Source organism: Megascapheus bottae, chromosome 25 (assembly GCF_031878675.1).
Source record: "Megascapheus bottae isolate mThoBot1 chromosome 25, mThoBot2.hap1, whole genome shotgun sequence".
NCBI classification, from domain to species: Eukaryota; Metazoa; Chordata; class Mammalia; order Rodentia; family Geomyidae; genus Megascapheus; species Megascapheus bottae.
This window is the reverse complement of record NC_143533.1, coordinates 12,531,769-12,538,387: the sequence shown is the minus strand read 5'-3', so window position 1 is coordinate 12,538,387 and position 6,619 is coordinate 12,531,769. Positions and strand designations below refer to the sequence as shown.

The 6,619-nt window shown below is 39.3% G+C and overlaps 1 pseudogene; it reads right to left on the bottom strand.

Moving 5' to 3' along the window:
- Positions 1–5,894: 5,894 nt before the first annotated feature.
- Positions 5,895–6,196, bottom strand: LOC150046400 (mediator of RNA polymerase II transcription subunit 11 pseudogene; annotated as a pseudogene).
- Positions 6,197–6,619: the final 423 nt, after the last annotated feature.

Sequence of the window (6,619 nt, the reverse complement as noted above, 5' to 3'; positions counted from 1 at the left end):
AGATAAAATGGGAGGCAGAAAAATTACTAATGATCAAGTGTTCCTCTGCCTTTCTCTTTGTAACTTTTTAACCCCCTATCTGAATTCTAGTTTTGTTGGTTTATCCTCCAGTCTTCTAAGTCAGAATCATGTCAATACATACAGATGGGGATGGAGGAAATAGAGAGACTTCATTCTGCACTGCTGATTGATCCATAAGTTACTGATGAAATAAGGAGAGCAATTTCTAAAATTCCTACAATCCAGTGAAAAATAAAAATTATAAAATTTTGAATAAGTCAATTGAAGGCACTAGAAGATGGAAAGTCCTCCCATCTTTCTGTATCAGCAAGAGTCAAATTGTGAAAATGATTATATTCCCCCATAGCAATCTACATATTTAATGCAATTCCCCTCAAAAATCTCAATGTCATTCTTTATAGAAATAGAAAAATAAATCCTGTAATTCATACATAAACATAAATAAATAGCCAAAGCAATCCTGGGCCAAAAAGAGCAATGCTAGATATATTATTATCATATCTGACTTTGTATTCTTTTACAGAACACATAGTAACAACAACATCATACTATCACAAAGTCAGGCACACAGAGCAGTGGGCTAGAAATGAAGTCAAAACAGGGCTAGGAATGTGGCTTAGGGCAGAGTGTTTGTCTAACATTCATGAAGCCCTGGGTTTGATTTCTCAGTGCCACATTGGCTCAAGTGGTAAAGTGCTAGCCTTAAGCAAAAGAAGCTCAGGGACAGTGCCCAGGCCCTGAATTCAAGCCCCAGGACTGGTAACAATAACAACAAAAAAGAAATTAAGTAAAAACAAATAATAGATTTTGCTAGACACACTTGAAAACACTCAAACACATACTGACAGGGCTTAATAAACACAATGTTTTTCTGTAAAATTCCAAGTCAATAAGGAAAAAAATTCAGTCCACAGATGAGAATAGAACAAAACAAGCACATTATTATTAATTTTAGAAGTAATTTAAAATGCAGTAGAAAAAAGCCATAGAATTGCCCTCAATAATGTGTGCCCAACAATATCACACTTTATTAGGTGTAGGGAACTCTAAAGCTGAGCTGTGAGACCTGGAAAAGGTTTGAGAGAATGGAACACTACCTCTGTAGTATTTAGAACTCTTAAGAACTGGTTATAGAAGGGTTAGAACAACCCTGGAGATGATCAAGATACTGGAATGCCACATTCTTCCTTAGAGTTGGAATGGTCAAGGGCTGACCTTTGAAAGCTAGATAAAGCGAAGTGCATGTTTGAATTTTGCCTAGATTGTAGTCTTCACTCTCAAAACAATAAGGGAGCCAGTAGTCCTTCATGTTCACAAACCCTGTTCCAAGGTGATATTGTCATAACAATATAGGCTGATAGTTTTATTTTCTGTACTTCCCTGTGTTAAGCTTCCCTATGTAAACCCAAGTAAATATGCTTGCTTGTTGAAGAGACTTGGGCCCCACCAATTCTATATTTCTCTCTCTTTCGTTTTGGTTAACAACAGTCAGGGGCATAGAATAATAGGAACAGATACAATGCTAATGAAAATATGAGTTGTTCTTATTTAAAAAAAAAAAGACTTTGGAGCCTGAGGCTGGTGGCTCATGCCTGTAATCCTAGTTACTCAAAAGGCTGAAACTTGGTAGATCATAGTTTGAAGCTAGCTTGGGCAAAAAGTATGTGAGTATCCATCTCTAAATACCAACAAAATGTCAGGCTAGAGGCATAGGTCAAGTGGTAGAGCACTGGCCATGAACAAGAAAGCAGAGGGAGTGGATGAGCAGGGACACCCTGAGGCCCTGAAATCAAGTCCTACTCCAGCAGAAATTAGAACAAAAATAATAAGAAAAGACTTTGGAGAGAAAGTACAATATCTGCTCAATTTCAAGTTACATATATTGCAAAATCCAGTGATTTCTAGGTATGTACTGCAGTTAAAAACCTTGAAAATAGCAGGAAATATGTATAGGACTGTTATAACAATTATCCCTAATGGTTAAAAATTAGAAGCACAATAACCCTACATTAAAGTACAATCATTCAGTGAAATATTATACAGTTGTTAAAGCATTGACCCAGCCTCTTACAAATCAGCATAGAAATATCTTGAAAACCAAATACTGATTGGGGGAAAAGTGTATGCTTTTAAATAAATGTTGAAAATACACACAAATGTTACATATGCTTGGAGGCACATAAATATGTAGTTAGAAGTATAAATTATGCATGAGATTGATAAACACAAAATCAGAATTAGACATTGCTTCTGAAGGAAAAAATTGAGATCAGAGATGAGTTTTAATTCTAAATTGAATATCTTGGAATATACTTGGAAAACTGAGAAAGAAAATATATGAGACATATATTACAAAAACATTTTGCAATAATATGTGTTCCTTTGTCTCTTTCCTCTCTCATCTCTCCACCCCTGGGCGTCTCCCCCCACCTCTCTCTCTCTCTCTCTCTCTCTCTATCTCACAATCTCACAATCTCACATGGTAGCCAAGGCTGGCCTTAAACTCAGCAATTATTTCTGCTAAGCTTTCCATGAGCTTTCTTGAACTTTGATCTGTTGACCAAGACATGTGGACACATATGCAAGTTCTATGCCTATTTTCAATAAATGTACAAACAATCTGAAAAAACAAAAGTAATACCAACCCTACTGACCCTATTTGTTAGTTATTTTTAAATTTTCTTTTTCCTTCTTGTGAAAGACACCCATATTTTAAGGGGACTGTCTCTCTTCTCCAATTCTTTCAATACCAGCAATCCAGGAATGAAATGTCTACAGAACCTTATGTCAGAGTCTTTTCAGTAACCCTGTTATTGCTATGGTTTGATTCACTTCTGTAACCATGGTGTCTAGTTAGTAACTACATCTGAAAGGAAGATCAGATATGTTGCAATTAACTAGCAAAATAAGTATTTATACTCTTTTTATGTGCATGATAACCAAGACATTAGAAGGATGTTCTTTCATATTTTAACACCAGCTCCTTTTGAGAAAAGGTATGTTTATAACAGAAAACAAAGAAAGGGAATGAAAAGTATCATTTCACACCACAACCATTATAATAAGTGATGTAATGGCTAGCCATACTTTAACCACTTTTGGAAACAGATGGTTCTAAATGTAAGTAATTTTCCCCCACATTTAACAGCAACATCAGATATTAAACATGTTATAGAAACCATTAGATTCAGTCCCACCCCTGTTGCTATCAGTGTTGACTATTAGGGAAATCATATCCCATTAACACACTTACATTAATTAAGGATGAAAGCTTAAAGGAAAGAAAAGAATTAGCTATCACTAAATACTTCAAAGGAAAGACTGGGCTCTTTTCCCTTCTCAGTTCAAACCAAACACCTGCTTTCTGGGTATACTGTATCTGACTTTGTTACCTGGTATATTGTATATACATTTGTTTGTTTGTGGGAAGGTGGGAAAACAAGATGATTAGGAGGAGGTGGGGGGAGGGAAATAGGGAAAAAGCTTATAAAGATTTCTCCTAAAAATCTTGGCTCCAAAGGCAAGACCCTCCCCCCTTCTCTCTCTCTCTCTCTCTCTCTCTCTCTCTCTCTCTCTCTCTCTCTCTCTCTCTTTCTCTCTTTCTTTCTTGCTCTCTCTCTATATATGTGTGTATGTATGTATATATATACACATATATATGTATATCTATGTTTCTGTGTATATATGTGTATGTATACACACACACACACACACATATATGTATATATATCCTGCCCTCCCTTTTGAGGGATGTCTTAAAGACATTTAGATATGAATGTGTTTGTGAAACATCAAGGCAAGGAAAGTATGGTATCTTCCCGTCGTAGCCAATTTCCTGGTACCAAAGTGATGTCACTAGACATGGCTTTGGGAAGCAATGCACATCATTGCTAGCCATTTTAAAAGCCAGCCAATCTCACACTGGATGCACTCAGTTCCTGAGTGTGGGTTTGGGAATGGGGTGAATCCTCACGTGCTTTTTATAGCATGCCTAGCAAAGAGCCAAGTGTCTGACTATTGTAAGTGGTAGCTTGCATTTACCCTCACCTACACTACCAGTATAAATAATCAAGTTTTTCTCCCAACCAAGCATTTATATCTCATTACCATTCAGATGTTATTACTACCAAAAAATTCTATCTGTAGCTTTAGCAGGAAACCTTGTCACTTCAGATACACATGACCCATATCTATAACCAAAAGAGTCACAGTATTTACCGTTACAATAAAATGTACATTGAGGATTAATAAGCAATAACACTAAGTGACTAATAAATGAAATGAATGTGAATCACTCAAGAGAAAAAATAACAAAACATTTGAACACGTACTGACCTCTCAATTAATGCAGTCCATTATCTTGAAGCCACTTTTCTTTTACTGCAGCTCATGCCATTGGATGTGACTGGTCCAGAATAGATTCTCCATCCCAGCCAAGTTTGCCTTGGACTCCTCCCAAGGCACACTGTCTTCAGCCACTGCAGCCACCTGAGGTGGTTCTTTCCTCTTCCTGTCATTCATTGATCTTTTTTGACCTTTTCTGACTGTATTTGGAAGTGGAAGTAAATATCTAACCACTTTTTCAACTTAGTAAAACTAGTATCAGAGTGACAGAAATCTTTCTTTTTATTTTGCCTCAAAATCAATCTCAGTTCAGATACCTTCATCTTAGAGAAAGATATAGATTAGATAGATAGATAGATACGCACACACACGTATGTGTATGCTCTCATCTGCATCTCAGATTGTGCATTCTGTCATGGTAGCTGTCCCTCAAACCTGTGAGTATGTGACAAAGTATATGCTTTCTTCATAACCAGGCCTCCTTGGAACATGGGTATTCTTCAAGTAGTAGATTTTTTTTCTTTATTTTTTTTTTTATTGAGATGGAGTCTTTTTGCTGGGCTAGCCTTGAATCACAATCCTTCAGATCTCTATGTTCCCAAGTATTTACAATTACAGGCATGAGCTACTGCATCTGATTCTCTCCATGTGTCTTTTAACTATTAAAACTTATCTTGGGGCCAGGATTTGGCCTAGTGGTAGAGTGCGTGGCTAGCATACATGAAGACCCAGGTTCAATTCCTTGGTACCACATACCTAGAAAAGGCTGGAAGTGGTGCTGGCTCAATTGGTAGAACTCTAGCCTTGAGAAAGCCCAAGGATGGTGCTCAGGCCCTGAGCACTGAGTTCAAGCCCCAGGACTGGCAAAAAACAAAACAAAACAAAAAAACCTTATTTTTAGGATTTGTGACTCTTCTTTATGCAGACATTGGTTTCAGGTTCTTGTCCCCTTCCTACAAATGGTGGCTTCAACTTCTCTGCTGATGGTTCCTCCCGTCACAAGGCTCCCTTAACTCCAGCTATTTCTCCCCACATGGACTGCCTGGGCTTTCCAGGCCTCCTTCCTCAGTGGTTGATGTACTGATGCACTACTGATATTTTCTTCCTTAATCTCTTGTATTACTCCTTTCTATAAAGTAGTCTCATCTTCTTTTTATAAAGTCGTTACTGCTTTTATTACTGAAACCAGTCATTCTTATTTCATCATCTCTTACAACAATGAAAACTACCTCGTTGTTCATTGGGCCAAATCTTCGGGAAGCCTGGGGCTGGAGAGTGATATGCATGAAGTAGATTGGCTCAACCCTCTGAGTCACCAGCTCCTGTCTGAAATCTTGTAGCAGTCTGCCAGAGGACCCAGGGCACAACTGTAGGCAGGCTTGGGATTTAGGTTTCTCCATTTCCACGGCCTGCCCCATTGTCCTGATCAACTCTGCAGGTGTCACTCTGCAGCCCTCCTATAGGACTCCAGTTCTGTCCCTACATGCAGGTCACGGCCTCCTTCCACGCTCAGGGTTCTCCTCCTCGGCTCAGTTCTCCAGCATCTGCTCACAGGTTCCGGCCACATCACCAAGTTTGAGGCGGTCATAATCTACTCGTTTCAGGGCCCCTTGACAGTCCTTCCTAGAAGAGTAACTGGCGCCAGCTCCGCCTCCACGTGCTGCACCGAGGCCATGAAGGCTGCCGCCTGCCGGTCCAGAAGCCTCTCATCGGTTTTTTCCTTCTACAGCTTTAGCATTAGGGTCCCTGCATTCTGAAGGGTGGCACCGATTTCTGGTCCTATGTCTTGCAGGGTGAGTAGTCGCTGGTTCCCCAGGCTGTAGGTAGCCATCGCTCCCCTGGAAACCCAGGAGCTTTTTGCCCCTTTAAGATGTGTGATGCTGGCGCCAGAAATGGGCATCAGTCCTCAAGTAGTAGATTTTTTTCCCCCGCAAAAATCATCAGGCCCAGGCCAGTTTGGCCTAGTGGTAGAGTGCTTGCCTAGCATGCGTGAAGACCCGGGTTGGATTCCTTGGTACCACATACATAGGGAGAAAAAAAAAAAGCTAGAAGTGGTGCTGTGGCTGAAGTGGTAGGACTCTAGCCTTGAGAAAGCCCAAGGACAGTGCTCAGGCCCTAAGTTCAAGCCAGGACTGGCAAAAAAAAAAAAAACAAAAACAAAACCCAAACAACAAAAAAAACACCAGGTCCTAATTTCAAGCTCTAGTACCACCAAAATAAGACATTAGAAAGAGAATAGAAACTTTGGCATAAG